The 17,657-nt window shown below is 29.0% G+C and overlaps 1 protein-coding gene and 1 long non-coding RNA gene across 2 annotated transcripts in view; one reads left to right on the forward strand and one right to left on the reverse strand.

The window, feature by feature from the left end:
* The window catches only part of LOC142331744 (uncharacterized), a 542,969-nt gene that overhangs the window by 407,181 nt on the left and 118,131 nt on the right, over nucleotides 1–17,657 (forward strand). The window lies entirely within an intron of this gene.
* Nucleotides 1–17,657, reverse strand: part of LOC142331747 (uncharacterized) — a 241,007-nt gene that overhangs the window by 136,511 nt on the left and 86,839 nt on the right. Inside the window, exon 2 of the long non-coding RNA XR_012758079.1 lies at nucleotides 377–534. This is a non-coding gene — a long non-coding RNA (uncharacterized LOC142331747). The remainder of the gene's footprint in view (nucleotides 1–376; nucleotides 535–17,657) is intronic.

Here is a 17,657-nt window from a genome sequence, read left to right on the forward strand (position 1 = left end):
GATAGTAATTTTTTTTTTCTTGTTCTCTTCAAAGCAATCACTTAATTGGTACATTTATCAATAAATTTTTAGTAAATATATTTAAAAAAATTTTTAAATGTAGTAAATTTAATTGTAAATATATTTAATTATAACCTTAATAAGTAAAACATAACCGACATAACATGATAATGTTATGTCAAGTAGGATGGTTATGTTAAGTAAAACGTATGACCTACATTAAAATTTAACTCTCCAAACAATGTTGAAACGAGCAACATACGAGTTCATAATGTAGCTCAATTAAAATATTTACTCAACTATTAACAAATAAGGTAAATAATCTATCATAATTTATACGGTATTTGTGCCTGAAATACTGTTGAGGTATATGTACCTGGATATTAGATCGAGGATACCGTTGTTCTTTGGCGGTTGGGTTTCAATTAGCCACACATCTCAGGAACGGTTGACCTGAGACTATACAAGACTACAATTCATTTACTTTCATCTTCAGTCATCCTCTGAAGTAATACCTTACGGTGGTTCTGGAGGCTAAACAGAAAAAGAAAGAAGATATATTTATATATAACTGCTTCCTATACAAACAAAAATTGCAAAGATTTTAAAAGTATTTAAAAAATTTTGAAATCATTCAAACAATAAATAAATTGATTAAACAATTATTTTATATTGGTCCTAGGTTCGAATCCCACTCAAGCTTGGAGTTTTTCATACGCTGTAAAAGAACTTCTAACATCATGAAATTATATTTGGACGTAGCCTGTTATTTCTATAGTAAATAAATAAACATCAGCTTAAATTTTAAAATGGAAATAATAATAATAACTAAAGTAGGTCGCTTGGAAATGTCGTTTAATTCTTTTAACTGAAAAAAAGAAAAGAAACGTGACCTAAGACCACCTGTAATATCAAATAAGCGTGTTAAGTTTTGTCTCAGTGCAGTCATCCATAGTATTCAACGTAACGTTTAATAATCTTTAAACTTTTATACATTTTCCTATATTTTTTCTACACACACGCGCGTGCACACATGAGATTTTCTTCTTCTTTTTCGGCTGTTATAACAGAAGTAAATTTTTGTTCAACCCCCCCACCCCCACCCCCACCTCCACACGTTTCCCACGTTTTACTATAAAGAATGGGAAGTAAAGTAAAATATTCGTAACAAATTTGTTATACAAAAATCTGCGTTAGCAGGTATTTTGTTTTATACCTTAACAATATAACAAAGAATTATAAAATTTATTTTGGTAGGTTGTAAATTGGAGAGATTAAATTTTTAAATTAATCTATCCAATTTACAATTTAATTTCGAACAAGGGATAAATTTTATGAAATATTAACTTCACCATATTGATTAGCTTAGTTTAAAAAAGGCGACTAAACGGGGCATCTTTAATAAATAAAAATATTATTAAAAAATTATTATAAAATATTTTTTTTAATAAATAAAAATATTATATATTTTTAAAAAATGATAGTTTTTAATTATTTTTTAAATTTCTATAAAAAATCATTAATAAATTAAAACAAAACAATCGATAATAATTAAAAATTAAAAACGACTGCCCGAAAAAATCATTGCTGAAGAACATTTTGTTTTCGTTAGGTTCCATTGTTATTTTGTATTATACTAGTAAATACCTCATTTCAATTTTTAAAATCAGAATACTGGTTGCAACATTTCCTAATAATTTGGATCTGTTAGGTCGAGAGTGTACCTGATGCATGTAAAAGTTAGTCTTCAATCTACTAATAAATACCTGGCTTGAATTTTGAAAATCGGATATTCAAGTATTCTTTTGCCAAGATATTCATTTCACCACCGCAGAGGCATCCCGTTTGTAACCGATAGATGGTGACGATTGGTTTACCCTCGCACGAGGTATTCGCTACTTATTAATTAAATGCTGATATTGAAATTTTTTTAACTTAGTTACATATTTTGACACTTTTTATGCGTATTTTAAGCATTTTTCATGCATATTTCAAGCTTTTTATGTTGTATATAATCCGTTCTCTGGTAATACTCAGTCTTGAGAACGTATTCAGCACACTTGCGCAATAACTTTATGTTCCCGTTTTGTTTAAACCATATAGTGAATGTATCCGGTAACCCACCGGATTGGTCTAGTGGTGAACGCGTCTTCCCAAATCACCTGATTTGAAAGTCGGGAATTCCAGCGTTCAAGTCCTAGTAAAGTCAGTTGTTTTTACACGGATTTGAATCTAGATCGTGGATATCGGTGTTCTTTGGTGTTTAGGTTTCAATTAACCAAACATCTCACGAACGGTCGAATTGAGACTGTACTTCATTTACACTCGTACATATCATTCTCACTCATCCTCTGAAGTATTATCTGAACGGTAATTACCGGAGGCTAAACAGGAAAAGAAAGAAGAAGAAAGTGAATGTACAGGCATAGTGAATATGTTAAATTTGATATCTGTCGTGAGTATTTAGTTTAAACCTGTATATTCTTTAAACTCAAATTACGGTATTTGTTATCATCCAATAATCACGAAGGACGTTCATTTTGTATCAAAACTTGGAGGTAAAGTGCTTCATAGTCAGAGTACGGAAATCGTTTGTATAGTATATAACTTTATGAAAAAAGAAGCGTCAACAAATGCCCCAACGTGGGATCGTTGGGGCTAAAAAAAAGCTCGAGATCGGCTGCTGAAGCCAAATTCAAAAAATTGAGATTTTTAACTTTTTTTTAACTGCAGTAATAGCCCTCATTGAGAACTTTTCAACGATATATCATAAGTGGTACTTATTTTCATTGTTTCCAGAGTAATAGCCGAATGAAATTTTAATTAATGGGATATTTTAATCTTACAAGGGGAAGGCACATCGGTTGAAATCCGACTTCATCTCCTTTTTATTTTTAAACTTTTTTTTAATTTAAATATATTGATTTATTAATAATTATTAACCTCTGATGGTAAAAAAAGTTTTAAAATAAACAATAATTCAATAATAACAACAAAAGAAAAAAAAAATATGAAAAATATCAGAAGTTATTAACGAAAAATTTTATGTACTTTTCATCTAAAAAAATGTATATATGTAATTTAATAGGCGTACAAGGAACTCATGTGGTGTCCACATCAGATTTTTTGTTTTTTTGTTTAAGATGGCTGGCTTACAATTAAACGCTATCTGTATGAAGAAAAAAATTGTTTGTAAGAAACTTAGAGAAAGGACGTAAAGTAACCGCTGCAAAATGTGTGCATGACTAAGCTGTCTGGAATGTGAGAACATTAATTCTTTCCTTTTTTTTTTACCTCAATATTTCTGACTTATTTTTTTTTAATTATCAAGTGCAAGTACTTCATCAGAATAACTTCAAGCATTATATTTTTATATAACAATTCAATTCGAAGCGGTGATAACTATAACAAAATTATTTAAATCAGTTATATAGATAATTTACATTCTCGTTTTAACAAAGATTTTTCTCAACTTTACTGGGAAAGTTATAAAACTTTGGCTACCAAAAGATGTTTAGAAGGAAAATTGTTAATAAACTCTTAAATTCAATAAATTTGTGAAGTCGCTTCAGCATATAAGACACATAAAAAGGTATTAAATTATGTAAAAAAATTTATTTTACTATCCGAGTAATATTTTGCGGTATGAAAACCTTGGTGACCGTATCTCTCTCTCTCCACTTTATTGACCAATTGTGCCAAAATTAAATGACATCAATGATTCATATTGCAAAGTCATGTCATGAAATTTCATAAAAATTTGTTCATCCATTCTAAAGACAAAAAACAAACAACTAATGAAAAAAGGAAAAATATTATTCTTTTATTCTCCTATTTGTGAATAAAATTGTTAAAAATATAATTACAGTCACATATTAACGTAAGGGAGTCATCTAATTACTACAAAAAATGATTTCAGTGTTCTTCTCTCTATTTTTTTTTAACTGTTCCAATTTTTAAAGGTGTAACGTTTTCACTTCCTTACAGTAACACTGGATTCACCACTACGGCGTAAAATCTGAGTTTGGCTCTTTTTGAGAGATTTTTTTTTGTTTTAGACATCTTTGGTCAGGAAACGTAATTTATTCAATAATTTTACTTATTTATTTATTTAATACTAGCAGATTCAGCGATGCTTCGCTATTGTTAGATTTGCGTATACTCGTATATTTAATGAACACAATTGAAAGTTCGATAAAACATTAAAAACTGAACGATACGGAACTTCACAAAATTTAACCTTTCACTTTATAAAAGTCAGAATGTAAATAAATCCAACTGGCGAAACAATAGCACTACCTATGGGATTTAATTCAAACTACTCTCTAAATACATTAGTCGTTGAAAAACAACTTTTTAACGAAAAGAGATATGGCTGCAAAATCATCACAATTAATACTGAACGTTAAGAAACTTACATAACATTACTAATTCAGAATGTAAATAAAAAAATTGTGTAAATAGCACACTGCCAATCCGATTTAATTCACAAGTCGGTTCAAAATATAACTAACTTTCTTTCTACTGGTCAGATCGAGAATTTCAATAGCTTTAAACCTTCTCCGAACAACACGGACTATTTAGCAAAAACCCGCGCGTAAATCGGTTCATTAGTATTTTATTCTATAGCGGACACAAATACGAACATTACCGTTAATATATATATATATATATATATATATATATATACTAGCAGACCCGGCTAGATTTGAGTATATATATTGATTAAATGAACACAATTGACAGTTTAACACGTTAACAAATTAACATTACGGAACTTCACAAAATTTAATCTTTCACTTTTACCGTTACACTCGTTCCTTTTTTCCTTTTTTCCTTTTTCCTTTCCCCCAACTTCCTTCCTCCATTTTTCTTTCTCTTATTTCCCTTTTCCTGCTCCTCTTTCCATCCTTTTCCCTTTTCTTCCTTTCCCCTTCCTTTTCCCGGGTTTTTCCTTTTCCCCGATTTCCTTTTTTTTCTTTTTTCCATTTTTCCCTTCTTCCCTTTTTCTACTTTTCCCTTTCTCCCTTTTTCTTCGCGCGTAAGTCGGTCCAGTAGGTTTTTAGACACATATCGGAAACATTGAAATGGAATCGTAAAATATCTAGTATAGTGTGTGTTCCTTTTACGTCCAACAGATACCGCTGTTTTTTTTGTTTTTTTTGTTTTTTTTTTGTTTTTTTTTTCAATAAAAGCATGTTTTAACCTGTCACTCAGGTGTGACATCTTAGTTATATAAAAACAGGCGCGTATTCAAATGGAAAATTTCAAAGAATACAGTGAAGAACTTTAGGAGTTTTAAGATTTTGGGCAAACGAAGAACTACATTTATATAAGTAATATATATTTATATAAGTAAGAAAGTCTGTTTGTATATTTGTTTCGTTAATATCTCGACACCGGCGCCACCTAGTGGATATAATGTTTGCAAAAATTTCTCTTTTCATGTACCTAATATATATTCTGAATATGAGCCAAATCGGTCCATAAATACAAATTTTCTAAATATATCAATCCCAGCGCCATCTAGCGGACCCATTTTTTGTAGAGGTACTTCTTTCCGTGTAAATAACACATATTCTGAATAATATGAACCAAATCGGACGATAAATACAATTTTTCGAAATATCTCGACCCCCAGCGCCAACTAACGGGTCCAGACTAATTAGAAACTTTCACGGGCGTGCCGACAACTTTCATCGATGTCGGATGAACGGTATAGTAAGGGGCAGACGGAACAAACAAACATTAATTTTTATATATACGAATATATAGATTATTTTTTAATATTTTTTTTCTGGCAGTCGTGTTTTTTTTTTGTTTTTATAATGTTTATCTCGCGTTTTAAAGAATTAAAAGATTTTTCATAGCAAAATTAGAACGTTCATAAATGTTAAAAAACACAAAGAGATTTTAAATTAATATAAATTGATTAACATGACTCGTATTTACCGGCACTAAACCAAACATATGACAGCTAATTTGGTTATACTAAAAAATCATCTGACTTTTTGATATAGCCCCAGGATATAATATATTTTAGTTAGAAGTATACGATTAAAATACAACCTATTAACGTTTCTTTTTTGTAACCTTTATAAGTAATATCTAAAAAGAAATAATAATTAAAAAATAAATAAATATGCATAGATACATGAGATATCTCATTTGAATACAATCTTATCTAAACTATAATGTAATATACATAAGTACAATGTACTTAATTAATTATTTATTTATTCATATATGAAATTGCATCACAATCTAATAATAAAATTACATCATTCATATAAATTTACCTAACTAAACCGAATTGTATTTTTAAGAAATGACATTATAAATCGTGTATATACGAGTATATCAAAAGTTTTTATAAGCTATTAGTTATAAGAAATAATAAACTTGCTTTAATTTATTTTTATTTCCACAATAAAAAAAAAAAATCAAAGTAGTAGGTAAATAAAAATATGTATATAGTATATATAAGAGCACAAATTAATGTTTGAATTTCTTTGTAATGATGTAATAATAAAAATAAATCGGTTTAAACATACGCGTGATATATGAAAATTTAATTATAGATATGAAATACTGAATTATAAACTTTTGCACAGATTATAGGGTGGCATATATTGTGCGGGTGGACTTATAATGGTATTTTTTTAATTAACTTTTTTTTATTTGTTACAATCCGGTACATTGTAACATATTTGTTATAATACATTTTTTATGAATGTAAAAATTAATTTATTTGTATGAAATCGATTTTTTTTTTAATCGAATTCCTTTAAAGTAAACAGGTAATTTTGTTATTAATATGTTTATATATGTATTCAACTTTAGGTCAAGTTCATTCTATAATTGATTTAGAGTCTTAACGTTTTAATTTTATATAGTATCCGTGAGGAATACTTAAAAGTTTTGGCAATCATTTTTTTTATAAATTTTATTTTATAATTAGTCTTTGTTTTAACCCCCTAAATGATATCATATTCTATTTTTCAGTAAAATTAATTCGGAGTTAATCTTTTTGAAAAAGAAATTTGTTACTATTTTTATTTCCTTGTATGACGAAAAGGAAGAATTGTGATCGCGAGAAATTTCGGTTTTCAAATTTCAATTGCGGCAGAGACTGGACGGTGGACACAAGGGTTCATAAGTGACGTCAGGAGCTGGGTTGAGCTCACCCGGTTTCTATCAGGGCATGGGTCCTTTCAAGATTACCTGTACCGTATGAGTAAGAGTACCACGAGATGCTGACATGATTGTGGGGAGCAGGATACGGCAGAACACGTAGTTATTTCACGCACGAGGTGGAGAGACTTGAGGGCCGCCATGGTGGACCACGGTGCAGTAAATGTGGATAATGTCATAAATGTGATGTTGGTTGGCAGTGATGCTTGGACGACAGTAATGACTGCGGTGTCACCCATAATTAGAAATAAGGCAGCAGAGGAGAGGGGCAGGCAAGCTGGAAGATTGCAGTTGACCTGAGGCGGAGAGACCGATGCCGGGCAACTATGGGCGGCGGGGGCCCCTCGGAGTCGTAGTTCGCCGATGATCCCCTGGGGACGTCGCTCTGGCTATTCTAATTCTGTAACAAGAGCGCCCGGGTGATTGCGTAGGGGCTGTGTACATACCATGTGGATTAGGTCTGTCCCGTGCGTGACTAGAGGGGGAGGTTTATTAGCGGGTGAGAGCCCCGCACTTGCTGTCAGAGCGGGCCTGGCAGCGGCTGGCAGAGCTTTTTCCTCCTCCTACGGAAAACAAAAAAAAGAAAAAGGTCCTTGTACCAATAATGTTTTCAATCTCCTTTCCATTAAACCATTGGATTCCTGATAGCATCCATTTCCGTTTTTAATGCGAGAAGTAATTACATTTTTCCGTCCTTTATACCTTTTACTGATCTTTCTAGAACTGTTTTATTTAGATGTTTATTTCTATTTAGATAGAAATGTCTTGAAAGCAAAATAAATCCCATACGTTTTTCATTATAAATACCAGGTCAGGTATGATAAACTGCATACGTTTATACCACAAAAGTTTTGCAATATTTTGAAGATTTCAAGAAATCTTCAAATTGGAATTAATTAACATTGTCTAACAAAAATAAAAAGATTAAAAGTTCAATAAAAGTGATTCCCGTAGATCGACGAAGTTAATTCATTAATTATTGCTTGTAGTTATTGTACTACTGAATGTAACATGTAATCACACTTGGTTTTTTTTTGTGTAATATAACAATCGATACTCAAATAAAAAAGATGATACGGCCGCAAAGAATATAATAAGTAAAATTACCACAAAAAAGATAAAAGTTCTTTTTCTGCTTGATGATATTGTCACATAAATTTGAAGATTGTGCGTGGGATACAGAAATGGAATTCTGTAGCGTATGAAAAATGCCATCCGTGATCGGCAAGTTGACTACCGATTGAAAAGTAATTTAATTATTAAAAACTTTAATAACTGATTTTTAACTGTCCTTTTAAATTTTAAATATAATAAGTTTAACACTTTAATTAATGCCTTCACCTAACTAAAGCACTTTAATAAATAGCACAGGTTTCCTCAATATCTTATAATAAATATGCATAGGCGAGTAATAAATCATTAGTAATATTATAAAGTTTGTTAACTAAGACATTATAATAATAATATTAACAATAATAAGCAATAAAATTTAACTCATTAATAAAAGTATAAATACATATAATTTGTCAAAACTATGTGAAATTTTACTTTCACATCCACATAAATTGAAGAAAGTTAATAGCATAATTATATCGCTAAATTTCTCCCCATAATATTGTAATATTATTATTACGATAAAATAAACGTATATCAGTGTAATAAACTGAAATTATAAATTTTAATTTTTATAAACAATTTAATAATTAATAAAGGAAAAAAGTGTTAAAAAATAATAAAGAAAATTTTAATGATGCATGACGAATTCAAGACGGTAGTATATAATCTTCCATAAACAAAAATAAGAAGTTAAATCGTTTTTTTAAATAGATTTATCCTTTAATTAATAAAAATTTTATAATTATATTTTTTAAACTTCCTGCGACTAAAATTTCCTTAATTCAAGTATTTTACTTTTAAAATACAGTATACATCATCATTATATGGGCGGTTCCTACACCCATCAGGAGAAAAAAATTAAAAATAAATTTAAAAAATTTATATACGTGTGTGTATATATATGTTTATTTATATTTTATTTTATCTTTAACAATATTGAACTATATTATTGCTTTTTTAAATAAAATAAATTTCACCATAATAGTTAACAAATAATAAAATCGGATTAGTGCCACTGGCGGATCTCCGAGTTCCGCCAGTGGCACTTATCCGATTTCGTGGTGTATTTTTAAAAAATAAAAAAAGTAATTTCTAAAAAATTCAAAAAATAAAGATTTTTCTTTTGAAGATGAGATAAAAATATGAGATAGCAGTCTTTTTCTTTTTTTTCTGATAACGAAAGGGGAATTTCTCTACTAAAATATTCCTATTCCAAAACGGATCTTCCTACATAAATTAAAATGTTTGTTTGCTTAAATTTGTGCTTATACCAATAATTGTTTAAAACTCAAGAACCACTGATCTGAATCCTAACTTGGACTATTAATATTATTAAAAAAATGTTAGGACTACTTAATACCTAATTAAATGTATCCATTTAATTTTATTATTGATCGAGCGGTAAAGCTTAAATAGAAAAAGTGTCGTATTATCGCATTATTTTAAGTAGAGTAATATTTGGGGTCGCTTACTAAATCAACTTCTGTGAAATATATGGGTCCATGTTATTTTTAATATATATATAACTTAGTTTTATTTACTTTATATAATGGATTCCCCCCCGACTGAAATTTTATTTTGTATTTTACTTACTAAAATCGGATAAACTATTCTCGAGTTATCAGCTACTGTTTTTTTCTGTTGACTGTTCACTGCTGGTAAAATAAAATACAACGTAATTCTGATGAGTTTCTTTTATAAAAAATTAAAATATGAGATGGCGGTCTTTTTGTTATTCTCTGACGACAAAAGGGAAATTTCCCGAATCTATATATAAACAGGTAAATCTATATATACATTTTTTAATAAAAACTTTTCCACCACAACTTTCCCTAGAAAGTTTATTAACGTAACTTTTCGCGCTATTTATGCTGTGATATATAAATAAAGTTACGTCTGAAAATGGTTTATAAGATACATGTTTTAATTATGTTTGTTCCATAAAAATCTAAAGTAAAAAGACTTTTCCTTTAATACCTATTGTTTTACGATTGGACGATGTTACATGTTTCAACGAAACTTTAAGAATTAACTTTTTCATGGAACATAACAATTTAATCGAATAGTAAAACGGTATTATTACTTCTTTGTGCGAAGTAAAAAAAGTATTGCGATCGCGAAAAATTTTGGTTTTAAGATTTCAACAGAAATATTCATTTTGACCATCCCTGAATCCATTTTGATTAGTTTCGGCGAGACATCTGTACGTACGTATGTATCTCGCATAACTAAAAAATGATTAACCGCAGGATGTTGAAAGTTTGGATTTAGGACTGTTGTAACATCTAGTGGTCCACCTTCCCTTTTGATTACAATCGACTGGACCAAAAGTGCCACAAAAAAGCCCAAATCCAAACATTTTGATTGTGGACTTTTTCTTAACTGGTGTAATAAGGCCTCATTGAGAGCTTTTCAACGATATATCATAAAATATACATATTCTCATTGGTTTTAGAATTATAGTCAAATAAAATTTTAATAATGAAGTATTTAGATCTTATAAAGCACATCAATTTGAGTCCGGTTTCATCTCCTTTTTTTTAACTTTTTTTTTAAATTTAAATATATTGATTTATTAATTATTAACATCTTACTGTAAAAAAAGTTTTTCAATAAATAATTTTTCCATAAAAAAATAAAAATAATATTAACAAAAAAAAATATGAAAAAATATCAGAAGTTATCAATGAAATAAAATTTTATGTACTTCACATTTTAAAAATATGTGAATCTGTAATTTAATGGTGTATAAAGAAGTCATATGGTGTCCACATCAGAATTTTTTACCATTTATTCATTCACGATGTATTTTTAAAAAATAAACAGTAAAATAAAAAAATTAATCCGCCCCTTTTAAAAAAAAACGTTTTTATTTTTTACGATCTGGATACACTTAATAAAAAAAGATTTTTTTGAAATATAAAATGAGAGTTTCTTTTCCATCTTGCAGGGACTGTTTTTTAATGTTTAAAAAATAAGTATAAATTTTAAGTAAACTATTTCAAGGAATAAAAATTAAAACTGATATTTAAACGGTTTTTATAAGAATATTTTTCTAATTTTAATACTGGTTCCATTCCGGGTAATAAATAGAATTTGATTTCCGAAAAAATTGCGAGTATTCAGTCTGTGCTAAATTCATAATCTCTTAACCCACCGGGTTGGTCTAGTGGTGAACTCGTCATCGCAAATCACCTGATTTTGAAGTCGAGAGTCCTAAGGTTCAAATCCTAGTAAAGGCATTTGCTGTTATACGGATCTGAATACTAGATCGTGAATACAGCTGTTCTTTAATGGCTGGGTTTCAGGTAACCACACATCTCAGAAATAGTTGACCTCTGACTGTACAAGACTATACTACATTTACATTGATACATATAATCCTCATTCATCCTCTGAAGTAATACGTTACGGTGGTTCTGTAGACTAAACAGAAAAAGAGAAAGAAAAAACCATCATCTCTTAATTATAACATTTAAATTCTCAATTTCGCAAATAAAAAATCTACTTTGACGTGTTACAATTGTTTTTTCTTTAGGAGAAAAATACTAAGTAGGTTGTTTATTTCAAATATTTACAAGTTTTAATTGTACATCGCGCATAACATTTTAAGTAAAATTTAATTTTAAATAACTAAGATGCTAGTCTGCAGTTACTGATACCAACGATTATAAATATATAATATATATTTTAGCTATTCATTATTTAAAAACATTATATAAAATAATTAAATATTTAATTTTTACATATATAAAAAAATTTAACATTATATAAAACACAACGTAAAACAATGCAATCAAAAATTAACTAAGAACAGTTTGGTAATTCTCAACATGCATTTTCCACCTTGTTTAAATATTATTGCTACCATTATAAGGTAGAAGATTCATTGAATTGAACAACAAAATAAGTTAAGCCATAATTGCAACACAATACTACACAGAAACACAGGGGTACTTCTCTGTTTTACAATTAGCAATTAAACATTTTTATTACTCAAGTTTGTAATATGCTGTTTATAATTTCATCTCTCTATAGGAATCTAATTTATGCATTGTGGTTAGTTAGGTAGTTAACAATCATAAATTGTTTTGTAACCTTAAACTTTAACATTAAAATAACATTACTGAAGTTATAATCTGAAAAAATTGTTTTCTATTAAATTAAGTATGAATTATAATCTCTGAACTAAAGAATACATCTTTCTAATAAGCTAAGTAAAATTTCAAAAATAATCGGATTTTTTTTAATGTATTGTAAGTTTTTCTTTCTTAGTATTTTAATTATTTTGTTAATAACCGTTTTACCTCAATTTTAATTCAAAAGACTACATTTTTATGTTTTATTTTTTATGTTTAACATTTCTATCAATAATATTTACATTAGAAAAAACTGATAAAGTATAGCATGACTTTCCCATCAATTAATAATAAAAATTAAAAAGAGTAAAAATTTTTATAGAGGTGGGGAATAAATTTTAATAAAAGTTTTTTTAACAATATTCATACTTAGATTAAGCTTATCAATTTTGATTAAGTAAAGTTTTCTCTAAATCTAACACCTCCTTAAATAAAATAAGAAAAAAAAAATTCTCAAAATATTTTGCATTTAGTTCCCGGGTGTACAATTTAAAAAAAATTGCAGATGTTTCTTGATAAATCTATAAATGAAGGAAGTACAAACTTTCAAAAAAAGTTTTGAAAAATATTTAAAATGAAGGGAGATAGAGTAAAAGAACTAAAATAATATATTCTATTTTAATTCGGGAATTTTGATTTTAAAAAAATATTATTTTTGATTTTTTATATAAGCATTGTAGGTAACAATTTGCTTTAATAAAATTTTCTCTAAAATGCTTCTGAAAAAAAATTCAAATTTTTTTCGCTATATTCCCCACTGTTTAACGAATTCAAAAAAAAAATAATCAATGCCCCATACATAAAAAATATTTGAACCACATTTGAATTAAATCGGTTCAGTCAATCCTGAGATTTAAGGCCAAAAGCAGTGCGATATAAGTACGCACATATGTTTTTTGACCTAGATGAACTAGTTGGACCTAAAACCTAAAAATTTTCAAAAAACCCAATACATCGTTTTTTTACACCTTCACAATACTTTTACCTTTAATATAACTAGATATATTTCCCGGGAAAATAAAAAGAAAAAATGCTCGGTGATAAAGTAAATTATATCATAAAAAAAAAAAACAACTTATAAATTAAATCGTCTACGTCAGGATATAATAAAATACCTTTCACTTAATTATTAACTTAAATAAATGGCTTCCTTTCTGTATAATATTTATTTTATTTATTTGCAAACAAATGTCATTTATTACAAGGTTATTTAGAAAAAAGATTTTTATTTTTCTATGAATTTGCAACAACTATTAATCATAATTCAAATTACATTCATATCTCAAATACATTATTAGAAAAATCAATCGATACAAAATATTTTATTTTAAATAAAGTAGAATGGGGGACAACTATAAATAAATTTCAAATTTGTAGTTGATGTATAGTAATTACAAAAAGATAATACTCAAAATACACACTATTATTTTATGTAAATATTTTAATTGGGTTTTCTTCATCTTTAAATACCTATTATCACTTATGCAAATGAGAAATAATTAAAAAAATATTTAATGAAAATTAGTTTAGTTTTTCCAGTGTTACATTAGTGTAAATATACAACTAAATATATATTACATTAGTCTAAACACATTACATTAGTGTAAATATACAGCCAGATAAAAAAAAGAGAATACATAAAAATTATAAGTTAAGCATACTGAAACTTTAGATGTTGATAATATTTGGATATGAACTTGTAACAATTGTTAACAGTAAAATGTTAACAAAATTAGGGCATTATTTGAAAATAATTAGTTATGTAAAAGAATAGAACAGAAAGTTATACTGAACTAGTGAGATGAAAAAAAATTAAAGATATAAAGTGGAATTTTATGAGCGTAAAGGGAGTAAGCATAAAGAGTGGTATGGGGGAAATAAAAGAAGAAAAATGCTGCATAATGCAGAAGAATTCACCGATGTAGGTATTTCTTTCAGAAAGATGGAAAAAAGTAAGAAGGAAGTGGAACACTGAAAAAAGTAAGTTCGTATTTCCAGTGTTAGAAATTTAATCTGTGTATTTCTTCATAACAGCTTCACTACATTTACGAATATATCTAAAACATTAGCCATTCCCTCTAAGAGATATATAAAGAATTTTATGTGGAATAAATGGCAGATATTCATGGGATATTAATGATAGGACTTCTCCTCTTATCGTAATTAATGAATTTTTGAGTAAGAACAAAAGGAAGCATATTTATCTATCCATGAGCTCTCTCTTTCTATCCCAAAGTAAATCGAAACCCAATTTTTACTTCCTGGTACGAAGTAAAGGACGTACTGGGATCGCGAAAAATTTTGGTTCTCAGATTTGAACGGAAATATTCATTTTGATCATCCCTGAATCCATTTTGACTAGTTTCGGCGTGACGTCTATACGTAAGTACGTATCTTGCATAACTCAAAAACGATAAGCCGCAGGATGTTGAAATTTTGGATTTAAGACTTTGTAAGATCTAGTTGTGCACCATCTCTACAATATATCTCTTACGACTTTTATTTATTCCGGATCATAAATAAGTAATTTTTTCACGACTTTTTAGTTAAAATACGGTATTACATTCGGTTCATGGTGGAAGACAGGGGTGAAAAGAATTTTCTTCCCGTTTTGAGGTATGAGGAGTAAGAAAATACCATTTACTTAAATTGGGGTCTCCTCCGTAGGCGAATTGAAAAGTCAAGCTTATTGTAAAAAGCCTACATTTTGCAATGCGCCCGGCAAATTGGAAAACTATCTAGCAATTTCTAATCGGCCTGATATTTTTCAGGCTTTTTGTAATGAGCTTCTACAACTTTAGGCTAATTGTAAATTGTGCAATCGTTTGCACATTTTTTTCTTACAAATCAGTGCGAAGAATTATTTGGAGATATTTGCAGAGAAATTAAAAATATAATCTAACCAGCTATTAGTCTCAGAGACGTAAATAAGGTGTTATTTTATAACTTACATGATCAGCTCACCGAAACTACTTTTAGTTTGCGTCACTGGCGAACGATGATTGGCGGGGAGAGGGCACAGCGCAGATCGGCCAAAACTGGCGCTCTCACTCATTTCCATTCAGTATAGCTCACGACTTGGACGTCATAGCGTGGTGATTCCTGTGATTGTCAAGATATATCGATTTAAGTAGTAATAAGTGTATTTTTGATAATATTTACCGTAAAATAATTAAATTAAACGTGTAAAAATGTATAAAATTCAATATGTCAGCCTCAGCCCGCGCAAAAGCCAGCCGAAAATATAAATTACGCTTATCGTTGGAAAGGGGAGGTTATAGGCCACGCACAGGTACCTCATGTGCAATGCTGAGCGAGCAAGCGAGACTGTTTCGGGAGCGCCGCAAAACTGGCACGGCGCGCTCAGTGAACGACGCCGACGGCGCGAGCACCTCTACCGTTCTTATTATGCTTTATGTCTCTTACTTCTCATATCTCATATCAAATGAGAGACTAAGATTTTCCATTGGAGACTTTCATTTTTGTTCAAAAATAAAATGATGGTGGCTCTCCCGTTTAACTCTACAGTTACATTTGTCGGTCTGTAGCTCGGAGGAACTTCATCCAAGATCGGTAAATATCACGTTAAACCAACGGCCGTGCGCACAGCTCCGCCCGATTTTTTCTAATCGAGAATTTAAAATTCGAGTCTTTTTTTTCATTTTTCACAATATTATATACTTCCGCTAGGATTATCAAAATTGATTTCAGTGTTATTTTCTGCCCTTCCTGTCACTATCACTTTAACATTTGTAGTTGACACGGTTTGGGATACTTCCATTCTCAAAACTACTTTTAGTCCCAAGCCTTCCTGAGTTGGGATCGTCGAGTCTTTTTTTATCTGTTACTTTTCCTTAGGGCAGGATCCCCTTTAATTCCGAACAGCTCCAAGGGAATATCAGAGGTATTCATCCCTACACTTCTTCGATTGTTTTAGTATAGATGATTGACACTAATATCCTCTATGCGGCATAACATGCCCGTTTGTTCTGCAGCATAGTCCTCCTCATGATGTTATCTAGGGTTAAGCAAGCCAAATTCTCTCAGGTATGTTTCCCTGCGTTACAAGAACCTGTCACATCGAAACACTACGATAAGTGCAACCCATTATATTAACAACTTGTCCAACAAACGAAAACCGGTAACTAATTAATAAAATAATGAAATTTAAAAAAAAAAGTGTTTTCACTGTTCGGTTTCCGTTTAGTTAACTTATATAAATTAAAAGCATAATTTTTATTTTCCAATAAATGGGTGGTCTGCTCAACTACTCCCACAAAAAGGGTGAAGAAATGGCGTCATTCTGATTATATAAAACATCTATCTTTTTAATGTTTTTTAAGGTAAATTTTGAGTACGAAAATAATATATACGTTAATTTTCTTTCCCAAGAATTTTGAGCTTAACAACTAAATATCGGATTAATTATCGAGTTTGTATTAATGGGTAAAAAAAAAGCGGAAAAAAAATATAAAAATTGAATTGTTATATCGTCAATTAGAATGTTATAAGGTTTTATAAATTGTATATTTACATATTGTTTTAACGATAATTTTGTCACCATTCCGCAACCTTTTTACTGCTGCATTACTCGCTTAAACTACTCGTTGTATCAAATTACCTTTAAAATTTTAACGACCTTTTAACATTTATAAGGATAATTGAAAATTTCAATCACCCATACATAATCTATTAATAAAACAATCTATTAATAAATAATTAAAACGTTACTGGCGTCCGATTAAATCCACGTAACTTTAATTCGCGTATTAATGAGTTAACATAATAAAAAAAAAATTAATCATTAACTGGTTTATAGTATATTTGAATCGATTAGTACAAACTCAACAAACGCAATAACAAAATAATTTTATAAAATCTATACCTCAATAAACTAATCTAATTAACATAATTAGTAAATAATAAAGAAAGAGAAAACAAGAAGAAGGTAAATGTTTTATATATCTAATTTAAATTAACTCATCACATTAATAAACGCTATAAAATTTAGTAGAGCTAGTTTTATTACAGTCAATTATGAAAAAGGATTATTTAGCTAAGCAACGACCCGACTGAATGTCAACATCATCGTTTATTCGATAGATGAAAAATTTAGGTCTAAAAGTAATTTTAATAATTGTGCACTAACTTTAAACTAGTTTTTCTCAAGTAATTAATTTTCCTTTTAATATAGTTTGCAGAAAATTA

Source organism: Lycorma delicatula, chromosome 10 (genome assembly GCF_047948215.1).
Source record: "Lycorma delicatula isolate Av1 chromosome 10, ASM4794821v1, whole genome shotgun sequence".
NCBI lineage: Eukaryota > Metazoa > Arthropoda > Insecta > Hemiptera > Fulgoridae > Lycorma > Lycorma delicatula.